The 24,474-nt window shown below is 36.7% G+C and overlaps 1 pseudogene; it reads right to left on the bottom strand.

The window, feature by feature from the left end:
- Positions 1–1,029: 1,029 nt before the first annotated feature.
- Positions 1,030–1,890, bottom strand: LOC117021125 (fructose-2,6-bisphosphatase TIGAR-like; annotated as a pseudogene).
- Positions 1,891–24,474: the final 22,584 nt, after the last annotated feature.

Below are 24,474 nucleotides of genomic sequence, written 5' to 3'. Positions count from 1 at the left end.
AACATGTTTGTGAACTTAATTGTCAGACCTTGTATATTGCAAAATGATTACCATAATAAGTTTAGTTAACATCCATAACCACACAGTTACTTTTTTTGTGTTTGTATGATGAGAACTTCAAGATTACTGTAGTATATATTTGAGAACTGCAGATACCTTTTTGAGATAGGGATTTTGTTTCCTTTAGATATATACCCAGAAGTGGAATTGATGGACCATTTGGTAGTTCTATTTTTAATTTCTTGAGGAATACTTACAATGTTTTCCATAGTAGCTGCACCAATTTACATTCTCACCAATAGTGTACAAGGGTTCCCTTATCTCCAAGTTCTCACCATCACTTGTTATTGCTTGTCGTTTTCATAATAGCCATTCTAATAGGTGTGAGGTAATATCTCACTACGATTTAATTTGCATTTCTCTGATTACTAGTGGTGTTATGCACCTTTTTCATGTACCTGTTAGCCATTTGTATGCCTTATTTTTCAAAAAATGTCTATTACGTTCTTCTGCCAATATTTAATCTGACATTTTTTTCCCAAATGAGTTGCATGTGCTCTTTATATATTTTGGATATTAACCCCTTATTAGATATATGGTTGGTAAACAATTTCTCCCTTTCTTTAGTTTACCTTTTCTTTCTTTCTTTTTTCTTTTCTTTCTTTTTTTTTTTTTTTTGATAGTTTTCTTTGCTGTACAAAAGCTTTTTAGTTTGATGTAGCCCCACTCACTTATTTTTGCTTTTGGTGTCAAATCAAAAAAAATCATTACCAAAACATATGTCAAGGAGCTTTCTTCTTATGTCTTCTTCTAGTAGTTTTATGGTGTCCAGTCTCTTATTCAAATCTGTTTTTTTTTCCATTAGTGTTTTATGTGGCTATGATTCCATTTGTGCTTTATAACCTGCTATAATAGCTAGCTTTTTAACTGTTTCCAAATCATCACTCTTAGAGAATAAAAATAAATAAAGTCAAAGTCACTCCCTCCTTCAGAGGCTCAAAATTGTTGGATTTTGATGTAGATTTAAATTTAGTGAGTTTCAGTCACTTTATTTAGATGATCATGTGGGATCATACAAACACTGAATTGTTGGTTTAACTTCTCTTCCTTTCTCAAAGTTTATGGTAAAGAGACTAATCTCTGTATTGGGACTGACTGATATAAGTTCAGATTTGCTCAGAATTGCTGGTAAGGAACACGTAAGGCCAGTCCAAAAATAACTGAACAAGTTTCTCATGTAAGTGCCATGACTCACAACTAAGACACTGGATATTAATCCTGGAGTGCCAATGTCTGAATTAAACTTGGAGGCACAGTTTTTTTCCTAGTGAATATCTCTGCCAAAGAGTTTCCAGACAGTTGCTTGGAGTTCCTGAGGAAAACTGTGTGTGTGTGTGTGTGTGTATGTGTGTGTATATATATATATATATATATATATATATATATATATTTTTTTTTTTTACCTGCTTCCTTCAGGATCAGTTGACAAAGTAATTCAAAAAGGTATTTTCCATCCACCTTCACCTGATCTAAGTTCTCTCCTCTAGATACTGTGAACAGAGGGCATTCTTCCCCAGCTACTGCCCTTAGCTCACTCTGCTCCCTGCCTTCTGCAACCCTATATTTTCTTTCTTGGATTCTTGAATCATACTTTCCTGTTGTAACTTTGCAAAATTTGCTCTTCTCCAAAATCCCATGCACAGTCTGCTTTGTCCTCATGAGATCACTGGAGAAAACATGAGTTAACTTCACATTAGTAAGAAAGATACCAGCTTCTTGTTTAAACCCAGTTTCTGAAAAAGGCTCATCTACCCTTTGTCCTTGAAGTATTTTCTCCTTGTTCAATCTTGTTTTTCCAAGCTGAACAACTATCAGAGTGAAGTGTGTCATCTTCCTGGTACTCAGAGGGAGGGGAGGCAATGGCCACAGCTTGGCTGGTGTTCCCTGCACGGCGCCCACAACTTCTCCTTACATTCAAGCCTTCAATCCACTTTGAGTTGATTTTTGAGTATGGCGTAAGATGGGGTTCCAGCGTCATTTTTTTTTACATGTGGCTACCCAGTTTTTTCATCACTGTTTATTAAAGAGACACAACTTCCTCTCAGTCTGTCCTTGCAAACAAATGAATTGCACTTTTACCAAGTACTAACTTTAAATTGCTGAAGTTTGCATATGCAAAATTGATGTCATATTCTGATATATTGGCTACTGGAATTTTTATCTGCGGATGGCCAGTGACCATTTTAGTTAACTATTCATAGAGCAACTGCCACCCAGCCAGGAGTCATGATTCTGTATTTAGTTTTCTTTCCAACAAAAGTACTATTTAGCATATGAGAATATCATTAGGACCCCAGCACTCTCCTTGGAAACACTGTTGCTCACAAAGGACATTCTAAGTCAAATTACCCTCTGTAAACAGTCAAAGTTCAATAATCAGTTAAGGGGTCTTTTATGTTTTTCTGTTTTTTGGTTTTTTTGAAATTAGGGTGACATTCATGGAAGTTGAAAGGCCAACAGGCAAACATATCTCATATATTACCCACAGTATCTACATCTATGAGAAATTTGTCTCAAAAATGAGAAACTGTGAACATTGTATAAACAATGTTTAGTATTATGAACAATGCAGAAAGTTTTCATACTGATTACTTTTACAACTGTTCTATCATCACTGACCATTTAGTCAATATGCATTCCAATATAAAATGGAATAATATGTTGAGTCAATACTTTAAATTGCTCAAATTAAACTAACAGCTTTGAAACACTGAAAATAAATAGAGGCTTGATTACAAGTTTATGGAATATTTATCATGAGTCACTATGGTGACTTCCAGATACTTGTTTTCTTCTTTTATTTTTACTGTCTGGGATTCTGCTCCATGGTAATAGAAAGTAAAATGCTGTCACTGAGTTGTTAATAGGGGAAGAACTTTGACTACTTTCTAAAAATAAAGCAGGGAAGAAAAGATGAAGAGAGGAAATGACTATGATTGTTTTCATAAAGTGACCACTGTGTTCATAATGATAAGTACAGCTCAGATGTTTATGTTTTACAATGTAGAGGCAATTTCCTCTAACTCTAATACAATATATCTATTATTTCTATGAGGCTGATTATTTTAGATTATGAGCAGGCACTTTATTTCTTTGTGTTGTTTTCTGAAGGAGTTAACTACCATATGTCCACTATATCAGCATAAGAAGAATAGATTAAATCCTGAACTGCACACTTTGCCAGCTGAAGCTGTACTCCTATGCTTTCATCCATGAGTACACCAGACACATTTATCAACTCTACCATAGTCACACAAGGAAGAATATTGTATCAGTTTTCTATTATTATGTAATACATTACCACAAATTTAGATTTCTTTATGGGAAGTTGATGGAAGATGTATACATAAGCTTTGGAATGTGGTCTTGAGCAAGACTATAATCAATCTTTTAACTTCATCATTAGAAATTTCGGATAAAATCTATGTTCAGAGTTTTCTGAGGATTAAATGAGATAGCATGCTAAGACTTGGTGCATTTCCTGGAATATTGTAATAGCTCAATAAGTATTATTTATCTTTCCTCCCTCCTTACCTGTTAAGGTTGGGAAACAACTGCACTGGTACTAACACTTCTAGTACACAATTTCAAGATCATTGTGTCTGGAATATTGACCAAAGAATTAAATTCAATACGTGTGTGTGTGTGTGTGTGTGTGTGTGTGTGTATTTTTAAATACTAGATCGTGAGCAGCCATGGTCTCAATAAACAATCAAGCTTCAATAAAAAATGGGCAATGAAACTGAACAGACAATTTTTCAAAGAAAATATACAAATGGCCAACATGTACATTAAAGAGTGCTCAACATCACTAATCATCAGCGAAATGCAAATCGAAACCACAGTGAGATATCACCTCACTCCTGTCAGAATGACTATTATAAAAAAGGCAAGAGATAACAAGTCTTAGTGAAGATGTGGAAAAAAGAGAACACTTGTTCACTGTTGGTAGGAATGTAAATTGGTAGAGCCACTATGGAAAACAGTATGGGGGTTCCTCAAGAAATTAAAAATAGAACTACTATATATGATCCAGCAATTCACCTTCTGGGTATCCATCTGAAGAGAACAAAATCACTCTCTAGAAGAGATACATGCACACCCATGTTCATTGCAGCATTATTTACAAGAGCCAAGAAATGGAAACAACTTAAGTATCCACTGAAAGATGAATGGATAAAGAAAATGTCATATGTATATATATTTCATGAAAACAAAGATAATCATGCCATTTGCCACAATATGGATGGACCTTGATGGTCTTATGCTAAGTGAAATAAGTCAGGCAGAGAAAGACAAATACTATAGGATCTCATTTATATGTGGAATCTAAAACAAACATGCAAACAAACTCATCAAACTCAAGGATAGTGGTTGCTAGAGGTGGGGTGGTTGGGGGTGGATTTGAAATGAGTGGTGGTGGTCAAAATGTACAAACTTACAGTCATAAGATAAATATGTCCTGGAGATGTAATGTACAGCATGGTGACTATAGTTAGCAATACTGTATTGTATGTTTGAGAGTTGCTAAGAAAATAGATCTTGAAAATTTTCATCAGAAGCAAAAAATGTAACTGTGTGGTGATAGATATTAATTAAAATTATTGTGGTAATCATTTTGCAATACAGACATATAGCAAATCATTTTATTGTGCACCTTAAAAAATACAATGCTATATATCAATTCTATCTAAATAAAACGGGAAAGATGATTTAAAAAAATAAAATACAGCATTTTAAATTTAAAAATAAACAATGAGTCAATTCATAAAGAAAAGCATACCTTCTTCACATTACACTTTTCAAAATAGGTGTGGAAACAAACTATGAAGCAAGCTTTGAGATACCAATTTGAGGTAACTAGATGGTATTGCTTTTGTCTTCATTTAGGATATACTGGTAAACAAAATGTTTAAGGGATTTTATTTTTGTATTGATTGTGTCTGTTTTGTGTTACTTAATTGGTCACTATGGATGAAATCTCCTCAAACAAGTAGCTTTTAATTAATCTACCATTTTATACCTGGCCATTAATTCCAAATACTGTCCATTTTGTATAATAGGACATTACCTACTTGCTTCTAATTTACTGTGGAAATCATTCTTTGTTAGGGACACAAGGAGCTCTGCTATTTTATCAGTTCTTAAGTCGTACAATGTCCAGTCTGCATAGATGGCTCATTAAGCTTTATGGAAAAAATACTTCTTTTGTTCTTGTCAAGAGGTAGGTGGGAAATTCAACTATGGTTTTTCGCCCATTATTTCATCTTTCTCTGATCTTTCTAGGTTTTTGAATTAAATAATGCTTCATAAGCAAGTATTATATAAAAATTCATCTCTAACTGCTCTCAGAAAAGGTTACTATTGACTAGTCATCTCATTAGTGAACTCTGCTTAGCTCTCTCATGTTCTAAGTGATATACACCATTTTTGGTTTCAGAGTTATTCACCAAAATGTTTTAATAGATTTTCTTTTTCAGTCTTAAGATTTTTAGAGTATTAAAAGGTTTTGTTGGTGAAAAGATTAGAGGTAAACTGTCCCAGTTCTTTGATCTTTCAACACACAGATGCTGGCTGCTTACCTAGGAGTGGTCAGTCACAACTTAAATAGTGCTTTTATATCCAATACTATATATGAAGTTAGAGACATATTGTTGAGGCAGTTATTAGTTTTCTGACCATTCTGCAAATGAGGAAATTAAGACATAGTACAAGACAAATAACTTCTTAAAGGTCAAAGAATATGTAGCACAGAACTGGAATATGAACTACAGTTTTCTGACTCAAAAATCTTGTACTTGCTATTATATCTTGCTATCTCCCTCAAAAGTTTTGGCTCTGAATTTTTATTGTTACATTTATCTGGCTCTACTCAATCAGGAAGACAGTTTAGGATCCTACAAGTGAGACATTAAAACAAGATTTCCCTGTTAATATAACTAAATTCCCCCATTTACATATGGGGAGAAGAAAAAATAGCAGAGTTTAGGAAATTTGATTAAGGATAAAATTGAATATGTAGAAATGGATTTCCAGTCAAGATGCAGAATAGGTAAATGCTGTGCTTGCCTCTTCTCATGACCACATCAAAATTACAACTAAACAAAAAAACAACCATCATTGAGAACCACTTGAAGTCTAGCTGAACTGAAGTCCTAAAACTAAGGAAATAAACAAGGAGCCACCTTGAGACTGATAGAAGGGACAGGGACAGGGAACAGGCTGGTGCCACATCCGTATGTGAAGGGTGAATATCAGGAGGGATATCTCAGGTTTGGAGCTGCCCCCAGAAGAGCAAAAGGTCCAAGCCCCACACCAGGCTCCCCAGTCCAGGGTTCCAGTTCTGAGGAGAGAAGTCCCCACAACTTCTGGCTATGAAAACCAGCAAAGATTGTGGCTGGGTGGGACAGAGGGCTACTGGAGTCCCAGGTGTTCCTCTTAAAGGGCCTGTGCACAGATTTACTAGCTGATGGACTCACTCACTCTGAGCTCTAGCATTGTGGTAGCAGCTTAAATGGTAACAGGAACATATGGGAAAGAACTGAGTGGTCTCACCTCAGGGCAAGGGCTGGAAGGGCAACTTTCTACCAGACAGAAGTGCTGGCAGAATCCATTGGTTCTTTATTGAACCCTCCCCCCACCCAGCATACAGACACAAGCAGCCACCACATCTGATTCTCCATCAGTCTAGCTAACACTGTCCGCCCTGCCCTGGTGATTCCCTGAGACCCCACCCAACTTGTTGACACACCCAACCCGTTTCCAGTGGCTTTTTCATACAAACAGCCAGTCTTGGCTCATGCTTTGGGCTTTCTTAAAATCTCTCAAAGGTTCACAAACCCCAAATCAGAACTATATGCCCTCAGCATGCCCTGTACCTCTTGCTAAGCAGCCCAAACCCAGCACTAGCAGCACCCAGCCTGGGTTCACAACTTAGCTTCTCCCAGGAACTTCCAAGCACAGCATGAGTGGAAGACATCTACAGATCTCTTTGTGGCTCACGCAGGTGGCCCCAGGCAGGGCACGAGCAGCAGCTAAACTTGGCGTGCCATGTAGCTCCTCCAAGGAGGCCCCAGGGCTGTCATGACCAGTGGCCAGCATGAGACCAAGCTGGAGCATCACCCAGCTACCACCACAAACTACACACCAAAAGGGTTGACTGGACAGGCACCACAACCCTGCTAAAGTGAATCCTGCCCTAGAGGGTCATCCCCTGCACAACAGCTCCTCCACTGTAGTCATGGCCAGTCCTAACAACCAATCAGCCTGAGGGTAAATCCCTCCCACTGACATACAAACAGTAACCAAGGCTCAATCAACTACAACAGGAGGGCACATACAACCCATATAAGGGACACACCTGGAGTACCTGGCTCAGGTGACCAGGAAGACTGCACCACTGGGCCCCACAGAATACCTACTACATAAGGGCACTCTACTATGACCAGGATGTAGAGCAGCTCTATCTAATACACACAAACAACACAGAGAGGCATCCACATTGGGAGACAAAGAAAAATTTCCCAAATGAAAGAACAAAACAATGCTCCATAAAAAGAATTAAACAAAATCAAGACAAAAAATCTACCAGACACAGAGTACAAAACACTGGTTATAATGACACTCATTGATCTCAGCGAGAACTTGAACAAAGAGAAATGAAACATAAAAGTGGAGATAGGAAACATAAAAAAGAACCAGTCAGAAATAAAGAATACAGTAATGGAAATGAAAAATATATTACAGGGAATCAATTGTAGATTAGAACAAGCAAAGGATCGAATCAGTGATTTAGAAGATAATGTTGCAAAAACACTCAATCAGAAAAGCAAAAAGAAAAAAGAATCCAAAAAAATGAGAATAGTTTAAGAAGCCTCTGCGATAATATAAAGTGTACAAACATTTGTGTCACAGGGGTACCAGAAGGAGAAGAGAGAGACCAAGGAACTGAAAACCTATTAGAAGAAATAATGATGTAAAACTTTCATAACCCGGGAAAGGAAAAGTATACTCAAGCCCAGGAAGTGCAGAGAGTTCCAAACAAGATGAACCCAAATAGGCCCACACCAAGACACATCATAATTAAAATGCCAAAGGTTAAAGACATAGAAAGAATCATAAAAGCAGCAAAAGAGAATCAGTTAGTTACCTACAAGAAAGTTCCCATAAAACTGCCAGCTGATTTCTCAACAGAAACTTTGCAAGTCAGAAGGGATTGGCAGGAAATATTCAAAGTGATGAAAAACAATGGCCTACAACCAAGACTAATCTACCCAGAAAGGCTATCATTTAGAATCAAAGGACAGATAAAGAGCTTCCCAGACAAGATAAAGACAAAGGAGTTCCCCACCAAACTAGTATTACAAGGAATATTAGTGGGACTTCCATAAGATGAAAAACAAAATCAAAAAATGAATAATAAAATGGCAATAACTACGTACCTTCAACGTAATTACTTTCAATGTAAATGGATTAAATGCTCCAATAAAAAGATAGGGGGCTGAATAGATAAGGAACAAAACCCTTACATATGCTGCCTACAAAGAGACTCAGTTCAGTTCAAAAGACACACACAGAGACTGAAAAGAAAGGGATGGAAAAATATATTTCATAAAAATGTAAATGGAAAAAAAAATCTGGGATACCCATACTTATACCAGACAAAATAGACTTTAAAACAAAGGCTATAATTTTGGGTGGTGAGCACACAATGTGATATATAGATGATGTATTATAGAAATGTACACTTGAAGCCTATGTAGTTTTACTAACCATTGTAACCCCAATGAATGTAATAAAAACATTTTTTTAAAAGGCTATAACAAAAGACAAAGAAGGTCTAGTAATTCCATTTCTGGGTATTCATCCAAAGAAACCCAAAATACTACTTTGATGGATATGTGCATCCATATATCCATTGCAGCATTGCTTACAATGGCCAAGATGTGGAGGTAGCCTGGGTGTCTTTCGATGGATTAATGGATAAAGAGTAGGTGGTACATATATATTATGGAATATCACTGGAACCCAAGGGAACGGGTTCTTGCCATCTGAGCCTGCATGGATGGACCTAGAGAGTATTGTACCAAGTAGATTATGTCAAACAGAGAAAGACAGATGCAGTGTGATTTTGTTTATATGTGGAATCTAAAGAAGAAAATAAACAAACAAAACAGAAGAAAACTCATAGATACAGAGAAAATTTTGATGGTTGTGCACATAGGAGGGGGGTCGGGAGGGTAGATGCAAAAGGTGAAGGGATTAAGAAGTACAAATTGATTGTTACAAAGTAGTCATAGTTATGTAGGGTATAGCATAAGGTATATAGTCAATAATGTTGTAATAACTATATATGGTGCTAGATGGATATTAGATTTATTGGGATGATAGATGGGAGAAGAGTTGGGGGACAAGGTGTAAAAGGTGAAGGAATTAAGAAGTACAAATTGGTAACTACAAAATAGTCAGGGGGATTTAAAGTAAAGCATGGGACATATAGTCAATAATATGATAACTATGTATAGTGCCAAATGGGTACTAGACTTGTCGGGGGGATCACTTTTTAAATTACATAAATGTCTAACCACTATTCTATACACCTGAAATTAATATAAAATAATACTGAATGCCAACTGTAATTGAAAAATTAGAAAAGGAGGAATGCTTTTCTAAGGAAGGGGGGATAAAAGGTTCAAGTTTCCAGGTATAAAACAAATAAGTCATGGGGATGTAATGTACAGCATAAGGGGAATAGAGTCAATAATATTGTGATAGCATCGTACAGTATCAGATGGCTGCTGGACTTACCATGGTGATCACTTCTTTAGGTATATAAATGTTGAATAACTATGGTGTACACCTGAAAATAATATAATATATTATGTTAGTTATATTTTAATAAAAATATTTTTTAAAAATTGAATATGTATAGCATTCATAAAAGGCAATTCATTAATTTATTCTCCTCAATCTTTCTACATCCTCAGGTTGTAAAGAATTAAATATCTATATTCAGTAGTAACTAACATTAAATTCAACAGAATAGTGCCTGGCTAGTTCAATTTATAGAGCATGAGATTGTTAAAATTCAACAGAATGCAAAGAATGTCCTCACATTGCTGTAGGCATCTTTTAAGGACTTCTGCCCCATTGCCACCCAGAATCCTGCATACACACTACATCATCCTGTTAAATACAAGGAGGTGTATCAATGAAGACCAACTTACAAAATATAACAAAAGCAAAATCTAGAGTGAGAAAGAAAGAAAAGAAAACCCCTAAATAACATGGTTTAAAAGGCAAAAATAAACTGCTGTTAGACTGAATTTCATTTGCTAAAGGCAACATTAGTTGCAAGTACAAGCTTAGTTTTTCTATAAAACATTCAATCAGTCTCCCAATCAATTGATGTTTATTAGTGTCTAAATTCTTATCTGCCTCCTTGTATATTAGCTCTCTACTGACCACATATTGACCTAAATGACAGGAAAATGCACAGAATTATATTTGTATTTAAAACAGCCACAACATCTATTATGACTTCCCTAATTAAATTTTCTTTGAGGCCAATATTTTTAAAGAAGTTCAGCAGTTTCTACTTTATAATTATGCCAAATGAGGAAATACTTGTCATCTTTAGGATGTATCAAAGTTATCCTGCACAGGAAAAATAAAGTAAAATAAACAAGATCAATGCGTAAAGGCCACCAAATATTTGTGATTAAAGAACACAGGAGACAGGGCAGAACTTTGCAGTAGCTGTCATTAAAACAGAAGTTTCCAAGTGCATTCTGAGACACTGCAGAAAAAGTTCCTGGTAATTGAAACATCTTCTTTTTTAAAATTAAAATTTATTGGGGTGACAATGGTCAACAAAACTACATAAGTTTCTAATGTACAATTCTATAATACATCATCCATACATTGCATTGTGTGTTCACCACCAAGAGTCAGTTCTCTTTCCCTCATCATATATTTGATCTCCTTTTTCCTCTTCTCCCACCCCCTTCCACTTTACCCTCTGGTAACCGCTAAACTGTTGTCTGTGTCTATGAGTTTTTCTTTATTTGCTTGTCTTGTTCCTTTGTTGCTTTCAGTTTTATATCCCACATGTGAGTGAACTCATAGGGTTCTCAACTTTTTCTGTCTCACTTATATGTACTCTGATGTTCATTGCAGCATTATTTACAGTGACCAAGACATGGAAGCAACCAAGGGGTTCTTGGATAGATGATTGGATAAAGAAGATGTGGTATATATACACAATGGAATACTACTCTACCCTAAGAAGAGATGAAATACTGCTATTTGCTACAACATGAATGGATCTTGAGATCATTATGCCAAAACACCATCTTTTAAAAGCATGTTTGGAGATCATAATAATAACTTCATTGTGAACAAAACCAAAAGTAAATGAGATTTTTAAAGGGATCTAGGAGTACATGGCCATATTATTTACATTTATAGCCATTTCCATTCATACTTAAGTGCTAAAATACACTTAAATATAAACACTTTTCACACAAAAATTTTAGTTATAACAAAAAGTGTGTTGTTTTCAGCCACAAAATTTTGGTGTAGTTGTTATACAGCAGTGGATAACCAAGACACAGTAAATATCACCTATACCAAGCATTTTACTTTACTGTTATCTCTATAAACATCAGAAAAATACCAGGGGTGCCAAAAAAATTGTGTATAAGTGGACACTTTGGTCGTTGCACAAGCAGTAGTTCGCCGCAATCAGAAGTGTCTGGACGCCTATGGTAACCACTTTGAGCACCTCTTGTAATTGCAGAAGTCAAAGGTGACTTGTATTCATCTTTTGTTATTATTATATATTGAGTATTACAATTTTAATAGTTTTTTCCTTTCTTAAAATGTGTATATATTTTTTGGTACCCTCTGTATTTAATGAGATTTATTTTCCAAGATTTACTCTCTTAGGATTTTGAACTTTTAAAACTAAAACCATGTTCATAATCAATAGTATCTGTGGGGAACAAATGGAACTTCAGTGACCCTGTGTTGAACAATAATAGTTGTATTCACGACAAAATGTTTTGTAAATGAGAAATATGTTGCCTAAAATAATCACAAGAAAATCCTAAAAGCAGACATTAACATTAAAATGACATGTGCTTTTACTCATGGTTATTTAGATGAAGTAATATCATGTCTTATGACTGAAATTACCTTTGCCAGTCATATGTAGTCATCAGTATACCTGCCAAATGGCAAATAACTTCTACTTGGATAAAGATGTGTACTTCTGTCTATTGGAAAATTCATTACTTCGATTTATAAACTAGCCAGGAAGTTCTCAGGAAAGATCAGAGACAGAAGATAGAATCTGCAAAAGAAAAACAAAGACCACAATGTCAACTATATCACACTATTTCTGAAAATAAGAGACAGTTAATTTTTGGAGGAATAAGACTGCAAAACAAGAAACATCACATGTGCCACTGAATAGGTGTAGGTTTTGAGAACATATAAAAGTCAGATAATATGCCTTTTTTCTTCATATATGATATGATGCCTTCATTGTAAGTAGATATTGTACAACAGAAGACTTTTCATTAGGAAGCGTAAGTCCTTTAGGAGAACATACCATTAACTTGAACAAGGGGACATGTGTTCTTAGAAAAAGTATATTCTACAATTAAAATTACTTTGATTTTTTTTAGAAGTGATATTTATTTATTCTTACGTTCAAATATCATTAAAGGAACATGAGAGTTGATGTTTAGTGAATGGAAATTACATTTGAAATATTTTTGAATCACTGTTACAGAAATTTTTCAAGGAATGCATAGTAGAAATGACTGCAAAAGACAGTGAAACTTGTTAAAGTTAGCAGGCTTGTACATTCAATGCCCTTCTAGATAGTGATTTTATTATTACCAAAAGGCTTTCCTTCTCCAATGTGGTGAGGTATAAAGAACTCTGTACTGAGAATTAGTAGTTCTGACATCTAGTCTTTGATTTTCCACTAACAAGTACTTAGACTATAAGTAAGTGACTTTTTCCTCTCTGGTCTTCATCTCCTCAGTTTTGAAATTGAGTATTTGCCTAAGAAGATTTCCAAGGTCTATTCCAGCTGTAATATTCCATATCTTTCCCATTAGTCTTAGCAAAGTTCCCATACTATTTTCTCCTTTGGATTAAAACACTGAGTGCTTTATTAAAAGGCAAATGTTATCTGAGAAGAGTTGCACATTAAGTCATTATTAGCCATTAAAACCTCAACTTGATTCAGTTTATTGGATTAGTTAACAGGGACCTGAGGAAATAGAAGTAAGAAAGGCAATGTTTGAAATGTATGGAAAAGGGCAGAGAAAAAATGGCAGGGTATCCCAAGGAGTCAAGAACTTGTATAGTGGACACAAAGATAGACAATGTCGGTGTTTGCCTAGGAGACCTCTTAGTGATATGCCTATGGGTATTATGAATATTATGCAATACCCTAATCAGGGGCACATTAAATATGAAAAAAGGTCCACTTTGACAAATTGGGTCTCAAATATTTTATTCTGGATGTGATGTCCAAAGATAGCAAGTATTTTGCCATCATTTTGTGGTGGAGTAAAATGTCGAACTGAAAAAGAAAAATACTGGTTCCCTGTTCCATGACAAGGTGAACCATCATAAGAATTCATTTTGTAACTCTACCTCAGTAAACAAAGCCTATCCAGGGTGTGGCAGGTATATGCTTCTGTACAATAAAATGAGGGTTTTCACCAGCCCTAAATTACATCTGCATTCAAGAATGAGAAAGGGAAGCAGGAGTTCTCTCCCTCTTGTTTAAGGAGACTTTCCAAAATACACAAAATTTATGGTTTAATCTAATTGATCAGATGTTAGTCATTTAGCTACACATAACTCCAAGAGATTCTGGGAAACAACATATTTTATTCTGAGTGTCAATGTGCCCTGATAAAAATTAGGATCTGCTTACTCTGGATAAAAAGAAAGACATATATTGGAGGCCATTGGCAGTTTTGGTCACAAAATGTATTATCATGGAGTCTGAGGCCCCTACATATCTTACTATGTTAATTAACAATAGAGAGTCTTTAGTTATAATAAACATTCAGTTCCAGAGAAGAAGCCTTAAACTTTGCAACATGGTACTACATAATTATTTAAATAAATAACAAAAGCTGACCAGAAACCCAGAAGAGTATAAATATTATTGGAAGATAAAAAAACCTCTATTGCTAATAGCCATGACATAATAAAAATAGAAGCAATAATAAACAGCATGTAAAAGTACACTTTCCATTTTGGATTGTACATAATTATTCCATTGAAGGACCAGAAAACATTCAAATTAGGGAATTACTGATTAGATATATCTTTCACTATAATGACCCTTACAGAACTAGCGTGCTAATGTCTGCCAAAATTCAGGAAACAACACGCTTTCCAAATAATTAAGTAGTAACTGGTATAAAAATACATTTTTAACTAACCTTTGTCTAGAACTTTCTATAACTTTCCCAATAGTGTGTGTAAAGTTTTAACACCAAAACTATACTTCATTAAAGGATTAATTATTTTTGCATCTTAATTAAAAAATAGGTTTTATATGTTTTTTTTGTTTGTTTTTTTTTTACCTATTGAAGAGATGTCAAAGAGAACTATCCTTCATCCATAAATTGTGGCTCGTATGGTAATCAAAAACGTTTTATATTAAATGCTAATTTGTTTATTCTATCTGTTAGCTTAATGAGAAAAGTGTTTGTAAATAATTTAGAGCAGAGGAGGATGTATTTTTTTAAATAAGCATTCTAAGACTATAAAAATCATGGGCCACTCAAAAATAACAACTTAGAGGCCTACTAGTATGCTGCAATCAGAGGTGACTCACTTTGAACAAAAGCTTCACAAAAGCTGTGAGCCAGAGGCTAAGCTGCAGCAGTGACAAGTCTGAAAATAGGTAATTATGCCTGTACAATAAACCAAATGACAGTGTCACAGCAGCAGATATTGCAAGTTACCCACATGGTGCCATTTCATAGGCAATAGATAAACATATCTTCCCTACTAGCCTAGACATGAAGCCCGAATTTCCAAGATCAATTAAATGGTATATGAATTAACAGGCAAGAATAACATAATAACCTGTGATCAGTCATTGATGCCAAAACACAGATTTATTTATCATGTTATCACTCATCTAGGAGGATTCTGTGGAAGACCTACTGGATAGGAAAGGTTGATGCTAAGAAGGTAGGAAGTTAGGAAAAGTCTGAAGCAAAGGAGGGCTGGCAGGATTAGATGGGGAACTGGCAGGAATCAGATCACAGGAACATTCTCTAGACAGCAGGAGATAAGACTTTGGGAAGTTACTGGGATACATAAGATTATCAAGTAAACAATAAAGGATATCAAAATTATGCTTCCATTATGTTTACACAATAAATATTGCAATCTTTATATTAAGATATAAAGTATGTTACATCTTAATAAGGGATATGAAAAAATGTGAAATAGCTACTAAAAGGACTATTAATCTACACTAATCACAAAATCAGAATGCTCCAACTATCAATCTATATGTCAGTCAATATATATTTATTTAATTCCTACCATTAGGTTAGCAGGCACTACTGATCCAAAGATGAAGAAGGTACAGTCTTGATTTTCTCATAGATAGCAGAGTAGGTAAACACTGTGTTTGCCTCCTCTCATGACCACATCAAAATTACAACTAAACTACAGAACAACCATCATTGAGAATCACCTAAACTCTAGCTGAACAGAAGTCTGACAACTAAAAACATACAGAAGAAGCCACCTCAAAGCTGGTAAAAGGGTAAGAGACTCAGAATGGGCTGGTCCCACACAATCATGTGGCAGTTAAAAATTGGGAGGTATATCTCAGCTTCAGAGCTCCACCTGGAACAGTGAGGGGTCCAAGCCCCACACCAGGCTCCCCAATCCAGGGTTCCAGTGCTGGGAAGAGAAGTCCCCACAATTTCTGGCTGTGAACACCAGCAGAGATTGTGACTGAATAAGACAGAAGGTGGCTGGAGTCCCAGGTGTTCCTCTTAAAGGGCTCAAGCATAGATGTGCTCACTGCTGGACTCACTCGCTCTGAGCTCCAGTGTTGGGGCAGCAGCATGGGGAGCACCAGTGACATACATGGAGGAAATGAATTGTCTGTATTCAGGGTGAGACCTGGAGGGGCAGCTTTCTCATTGACAGAAAGGGTGGCAAAATCCATTGTTCCTTTGTTGAGCCCTCACCCTCCAAGTATGCAAACACAGGCAGACACCATATCTGAGTCTCCACCAACCTGGCTAACACTGTTCGCTTTGCCCTAGTGATTCCATGAGACCCTGCCCCACCCAACTTGTAGACCCAACCAAGCTGCTTCCAGGGGCTTTTCCATATGAGCGATTTGTCTTGGCTCATGCTGTGGACTTTCCCAAAAATCTCTCTACGTTTCACAATGACAAACAAACAGCACCTGCCCTCGGTGTGACCTGTACCTCTTTCTGAGTACCCCCAAGCCCAGAACTAATGGAAGCTGGCTTCAGTTTGCAGTTTTGCTTCTCTATGTACCTTCAAGCCCAGTGTGAGTGGCTGCTATATGTGGATCGCTTTGTGGCTCATAGCAGGTGGCCTAAGGCACAGCACAGGCTGTGGCTGAACTTTGTCCGCTGTGGGGCCCCTCCTAAAGGCCCTGGGGCTAGCAGTCCTGGTGGACAGCTTCAGAGCAAGCCAGAGCACCACCCCACTGCTTCTGTGGATGACACATCCAAAGGGCAGACTGGGCAGGCACCAGAGCCCTGCTAAAGAAAATCCTGCTCTGTAAGGTCAGCCCCTGCACAACAGCTCCTCCACTGTAGTCATGGACAGTCCTCAAAACCAATCAGCCTGAGCGTCAATCCATCCTATTGACATGCAAACAGTAACCAATGCTCCACTATAACAGAAAGGCACATGCAATTTACACAAGGGACATACCTGGAGCACCTGGCTCAGGTGACCAGGGAGACTGCACCACTGGGTCCCACAGGATACCTTCTACATAACTCCACTCTACTAAGACCAGAAGACATAGCAGCTTTACCTAATACGTAGAAACAAACACAGGGAGGCAACCAAAATGGGGAGATAAAGATACATGACCCAAATAAAAGAACAAAACAAAGCTCCAGGGAAAGAAATAAATGAAATGGAGACAAGCAATCTACCAGACGCAGATTTCCAAACACAGAGTTATAAGGATGTTCAATGATCTTAGGTAGAACTTCAACAAAGAGATAGGAAACATAAAAATGGAGATAGAAGGCACAAAAAAAGAAACAGTGAGAAATGAAGACTACAGTAAGTGAAATAAAGACTACATTAGAGGAAAACAACAGTAGAGTAAATGAAGCAGAGGATCAAAACAGTGATTTAGAAGATAAGGTAGCAGAAAACAACCAACTGGAATAGCAAAAAAGAAAAAAAAAAGAGGATAGATTAAGAGGCCTCTGGGACAACATTAAGTGTACCAACATTTGCATAATTGAGATACCAGAAGAAGAAGAGGGACAGCAAGGAACTGAAAACTTATTTGAAGAAATAATGATGGAAAACGTCCTTAAATGGTGAAGGAAATAGACATACAAGCCTAGGACATGCAGAGAATCCCAAACAAGACAAACCCAAAGAGGCCCACACCAAGACACATCATAATTAAAATGCCAAAGGTTAAAGACAGACTCTTAAAAGCAGCAAGAGAAAAGCAGTCGGTCACCTACAAGGGAGCTCCCATAAGATTGTCAGCTGATTTCTGAGCATGAAACTGTGTAGGCCAGAAGGGATTGGCACACAATATTCAATATGATGAAAAGCAAGGACCTGCATTCAAGATTACTCTACTCAGAAAAGCTATCATTTATAATCAAAGGACAGATAAAGAGCTTCCCAGTCAGTAAAAAGCTAAAGGTGTTCATCAACACCAATCCAGTATTACGAGAAATGTTAGAGGAAGAAGAAGAAGAAGAAGAAGGAGGAGGAAGAGAAGGAGGAGGAGGAGGAGAAGAAATAAAAAATATGAATAATAAAATGGCAACAACTACATATCTATCAACAATTACTTTAAATATAGATTAAATTCTCAAATCCAAAGATAGGGTGGCTGAATGGATAAGAAAAACAAAACTGTTACATATGCTGCCTACAAGAGACTCACTTCAGATCAAAAGACACACACAGACTGAAAATAAATGGGAAAAGGTATTTCGTGACAGTAGAAATGAAAAAAAAAAAAAAAAAAAAAGCTGTGGTAGGAATACTTATACCAGATAAAATAGACTTTAAAACAAAGGCTATAACAAGAGACAAAGAAGGATACAGTAATCCCATTTCTGGGTATTTATCTGAAGAAACCCAAAATGCTACACCGAGGGGGCATGCTTATCCATATGTTCATTGCATTATTTACAATAGCCACGGTATGAAGAAAACCTGGGTGTCTCTGAATGGATGAATGGATAAAGAAGAGGTGGTATATATACACAATGGAATATTACTTGGCCATACAACAGGAATGAAATCTTGCCATCTGCAACAACATGGATGGACCTAGAGGGTACTGTGCTGAGTGGAGTAAGTCAGACAGAGAAAGACAAATGCCATATGATTTCACTTTTACGTGGAATCTGAAAAAAACAAAATAAACATATAAGACAGAAACAAACTCATATATACAGAGAATATTTTGATGGTTTCTAGCTGGGAGGAGGTTTAGGGGGCTGGGTGAAAAAGGTGAAGGGATTAAGAAGTACAAATTGATTGTTACAAAGTAGTCATAGGGATGTAGGGTATAGCATAAGGTATATAGTCAATAATGTTGTAGTAACTATATATGGCCTCAGACGGGTACTAGATTTATTGGGGGGAACACTTAGTAAGTTATATAAATTTGTAATCATTATGTATACACTTGAAACTAATATAATACTGTATTTCAACTCTAATTGAAAAAATTTTTTAAATAATTTAGCAAAAAGTTACAGCCCCTGACTTTCTGAAGTTCAGAAAGTAGATTATCTAGGCATTAGTAGGTATTTATACATAAAAATTTCCATGAAGCTGAGAAATAGCATTACCATTAAATTATGGCTGCATCAATTCCTCCATATTAAAGTCATTCTCAAACTTTAATTCCACTTTTATCTCTTGGAGAGATCATAAAATCACTATAGAGCTCCAAGAAAAAAATCAAGTTCTAAAAGCAATATTGATTATAGTGACCCCACCCCATTTCAGTGCGTGCCACTTGGCATAACAAATAATAATTGAAGCACCATAGTGAAATCCTTCATTTCTCAAAACATGTTCTTTTGTAGTCAGTAAGTTATCTTTGGTTCAGCAGTAAGCCTTTTAGTTATCAAACATGTCTTTGCGTATATATCTTTGGATATACTGCCAGGATGCTGCAACTAACAAAATTATAATAATTAAACAGTTATTCATGAGCAAACATACTTAACCCAAGCGTGCTCCAGTAGAAAGGGCAAGAATAGATAATATATTAGTCAGCAACACACAGTCCAGATGGAAGCCTGATTTTTAAAAAATGTAATTTGAAACAAATGATACAGAGACTCAGATTCCTAAAATCCAGGTTTCTGGGGCAGGACACAATGAAGAAAAACAGAATTTTATGCATGCAGATATTTAATTAAAGTTCAAGTAAAAATGTGCATCAAGTGCTATTTCATTTTCCTTTATCTCAGGAAGGCAGAGAGCTAAAAGATCAGTGAAGTATGTGGTTGATAGCCCCTGACTTAACAGCTTACTATGAGAAAACCCGAAGTTCAGATCCAATAGCTATATATTTAGCCATTTTATTAAAATGTATTGCATGGTCACTTTAATTTTTTTTTTTTTTTTTTGCATTTTACTTAAACATTTTTCAAAATTAAAGTTTACTGGGGTGACAATTGTTAGTAAAGTTACATAGGTTTCAGCGGTACAATTCTGTAATACATCATCTATAAATCCCATTGTGTGATCACTACCCAGATTCAGTTCTCCTTCCATCACCATATATTTGATCTACCACCCCCCTTCCCCCCACCCTCTGGTAACTACTAAACTATTGTCTATGTCTATGAGTTTTTGTTTCTTCATTTGTTTGTCTTTTCCTTTGTTGCTTTTAGTTTTATATCCCACATATAAAATGATATGTGAAATCATATGATTCTCTACTTTTTCTGATTTATTTCGCTTAGTATAATAATCTCAAGATCCATCCATGTTGTTGCAAATGGCATTATTTCATCTTTTCTTATGGCAGCAGAGTATTCCATTGTGGTGTAAAGACAAAAGCATCCAATCCCCCTAATAACCACTGTTCACAAAATGTTAGTGAATTCTTCATAATGTTTATTCTCCTCTCTCTCTCTCCCTCTCCCTCTCCCTCTCCCTCTCCCTCTCTCTCTCTTTCTCTCTCTCTCTCTCTCTCTCTCTCTCTCTCTCTCTCTCTCTCTCTCTCTCTCACACACACACACACACACACACACACACACACACAAATACACACAGAATTGTTCTTTATACATAGTTTTGAATTCTTTTCACACTTAGCATTATAAGCTTGGTATTTTCCCATGTGTTAAGAATTCTGTGAAAAATATTTTTATATTTTTTATATTGAGGTATAATTGACATAGAAGGACATGAACAGATCTTAAACATACAGTTCAATAACCCTAGTGAGATACAGATTATTTCCATCAACTCAAAGACTTCAATGCTTTTCGTATACCTGTGGTGGTTTCCATTCATGAGTCTCTGCTCTTGTAAGACTCGACTCCCTGAATTGAATCTCTCAAATCTTGAGACAGTTGTGTGCCCTGTGTCCTCCCTTCCCTTAAGGATCCAAGAGCAGTTGTTGATTATTGAATCTTTTCAGCTTTTTACTTATTGTTTGGATGCAGTGGTGACTTCAAAGCTCCTTACATGTACAGCCAGAAACCAGAAGTCTAGATTGCCTTTTCTCCTGCTTGTTTCCTTTGCTGTACAGAAGCTTTTTAGCACAATATAGCCTAATAAACAATACATGATAAAATAAATATACATAATCTATTTATAATGTAAGAAATATTTATCTGTATTTGTATTTCCATAGCATACATCTTTATCATAGATAGTTCAGATAAACTATGCAAACTAATTTTCTCTGTGAAGACTGTAATGAGATGTATTGTATCACATTTATTCATGGGTAACTGCATCTTATTCTAATCTTGCCATGTATTTTTTTTAGCCAAGAAAACTCTAAATTGGAGAAGGGTCTGATTTGCTTAATATGTCCTGAAATTCATGTGATTCCAAAATATTTTTTACCATTATTTTTAGTAGATTAGTTTGTTACTGAAGATTTATTACTAAGACTATGATGAGTTATGCACATTATAAATATTTTTATAGAGAATTTCCAAATGATTTTCCAGACATTTTACATAAAAGTGTAAGAAGACTGACTTCTGGATAAACTCAATAGGATCGAGCCCAAAGTTTTAAACATACAATTTTAGCCTCTCGGGTATTTCAAAAAATGGTGGCGTGAGGTGAGCCTCTGTAAATCTTCCCTGAAATTTACCACTAATCGAACAACTATACCTCCACAAAGGACTCCCTGCACAGCAGACAAGGAAGACGAAGAGGCCCACTGCTGAATTCACCTAAAGGAGGGCGAATCCCGCGAGCGGGGGAAGAGGGAAGGGAGAAGTGCAGAGACAAGGTCGCGCGGGCGCAGGACACAGACCTAGCTCAGTGCTCCGAGCTCGCTGCATCCTGGAACTACTGCAGCTGAGGGAGAGGGAAGAACTCGGACTGCTAGGGCTCTGTTTATGGCCCACAAGGCTGAGGGGACAGCATATAACACGGCTGAATCCAACGCTCACAGCAGAGACCTCGGAGAAAAGACTGAGGGAAGAAGGCTGAAAACAGTGGTTTAAGCCCTAACTGCTGAGCAGAGAACGGAAGCCATAGGCACTGAGACTAGCCGCCCTCTCCCTACCCTCCCAGAGCACACCCCACCCACACCTGCCCAGTGCTAGAGGCGGAACAGTAGCAGTGTCAGATCAAAAGAACAGAATATTTGCAATTCTGAGAACTGTGGTCCGCAGACACAGATTGGCAGACCAACTAGTTCCAGCAAAGGGGAGGGAGCTGTGGAAGCAGGACTGGCTATGGTGGTGGTCTCCACAATTGCTCTGGGCCACCTCTCACAACTCACCCCACCCCGGTCCCCACCTATCTGGGTGGATCCCTGCAGAAGTAAACAGAACTGCTGAAACACACAGGATCTGAATCTGGTGCAGGAAATGCTTTAGAACTTCAAAAGGTCTCCGCGTACCCACACGGACACTGTGCCCTGTGACCCAGGCAAACTATTAACAGAGGAGAAGCCCATCTCCTAGGGAATACCCCCATTGTGTGAGAAGCTGGAATAGTGCAGAGAAAACATAGCACTTCAGTGTGAGAGACAAAAAAAGGCTGCAGTCACAGAGAAAATAAAATATTCTACCAACAAGTACTGGAAAACGAAAAACCTCTTCCTATCAACCTGTTGCAGAAGCCACTCCTGTAGATGTCTAGGAAGAGAAATAATAAATCAGTAATTGCCATGAATAACCAAGGCAACAAGACAGCTCAGAAAGAAAGTGAAAAGTCTCAAGAAAAGGAACTTAACGAAATGGAAATATGTGACTTAAATGACAGAGAATTCAAGATTGCAGTTATGAAAATACTCAACGAGAAGCAAGCAAACACAGAAAGGCAGTTTAATGAACTCAGAAACACAATCAAAGAACAACATGAGCATTTTACGAAAAAGATTGAAATTTTAAAGAAGAACCAAATAGAATTTCTGGATATTAAGAACTCAATAGAAGAAATTAAGAACGAAATACCCAGCTTAGGTAGTAGAGTTGACCAGATGGAGGAAAGAATCAGTGACATCGATGATAGAAACCTGGAAATGACACGGATGGAAGACAAAAGACACTTGAGACTTAAAGGAAATGAAAGAACTCTACAAGAACTTTCTGACTCCATCAGAAAGAGCAATATAAGAATAATGGACATACCAGAAGGAGAAGAAAGAGAGAAGAGAACAGAGATTATATTCAAACAAATTGTCAATGAGAACTTCCCAAACTTGTGGACAGAACTGGATCCTTGAATCCAAGAAGCAAATAGAACACCTAATTACATTAATCCCAACAGGTCTTCTTCAAGGCACATTGTATTTAAGCTGTCTAAAATCAACGACAAAGAAAGAATCCTCAAGGCAGCCAGGGAAAAGAAGACAGTAACCTACAAAGGAAAGCCCATTAGAATGTCATCAGATTTTTCAGCAGAAACTCTACAAGCCCAGAGGGAGTGGAACCAAATATTCAAACTATTGAAAGAGAGAAATTATGAGCCAAGAATAATATATCCAGCAAAGATATCCTTTAGATATGAAGGAGGAATAAAGACCTTTCCAGACATACAGAAGCTGAGGGAATTTTTAATACACGACCTCTACTACAAGAAATACTGAAGGAGGCTATTCGACCACCATCAACAGGGACAATTTGTAGCAACCAAAACATAAAAAGGGGGACAGTAAAGGCCTGAACCCGAATATGGGAATGGAGAAAGCAAGCGTGCTGAAGAAAATGGAATACTCTAAATATCAAACTTTCTTTTACATAAACTTAAGGGTAACAACTCAAAAAAACTCAGAACTGAAATATATACTGTAATAAAAGAAGAAACAGAGGGAAAGATCATAGAATACCACCACACAGAAATAATAGACAACAAGAAAAAGGCAAAGAACCATGGAGACACAATTTTACCAGAAAACTAAAGATAGAATGATAGGAAATCCTCACATATCAATGATCACCCTAAATGTAAATGGACTGAAGTCACCAATGAAAAGGCACAGAGTAGCAGATTGGATCAAAAAATATAAACCCAATCATATGCTGTCTCCAAGAGACACATCTCAGCTACAAGGACAAGCATAGACTCAAAGTGAAAGGGTGGAAATTGACACTCCCAGCAAATGGTATCCAGAGAAAATCAGGTGTAGACATACTGATATCAGATGAAACAGACTTCAGGGTGGAAAAGATAACAAGGGACAAAGATAGGCATTTCATAATGGTAAAGGGGACTACACAACAAGAAGACATAACCGTCATCAATATTTATGCCCCCAATCAGGGAGCACCGAAATATACCAAGCAACTACTAAGAGAACTAAAGGGAGAAACTGACCAAAACAGAATTATACTAAGGGACCTAAATACATCATTGACAGCTATGGATAGATCATCCAAACAGAAAATAAATAACGAAATAGCAGCCCTAAATGACAAATTAGATGAAATGGAC

Source organism: Rhinolophus ferrumequinum, chromosome X (genome assembly GCF_004115265.2).
Source record: "Rhinolophus ferrumequinum isolate MPI-CBG mRhiFer1 chromosome X, mRhiFer1_v1.p, whole genome shotgun sequence".
NCBI classification, from domain to species: Eukaryota; Metazoa; Chordata; class Mammalia; order Chiroptera; family Rhinolophidae; genus Rhinolophus; species Rhinolophus ferrumequinum.
This window is presented reverse-complemented; position numbering and strand designations above follow the sequence as displayed.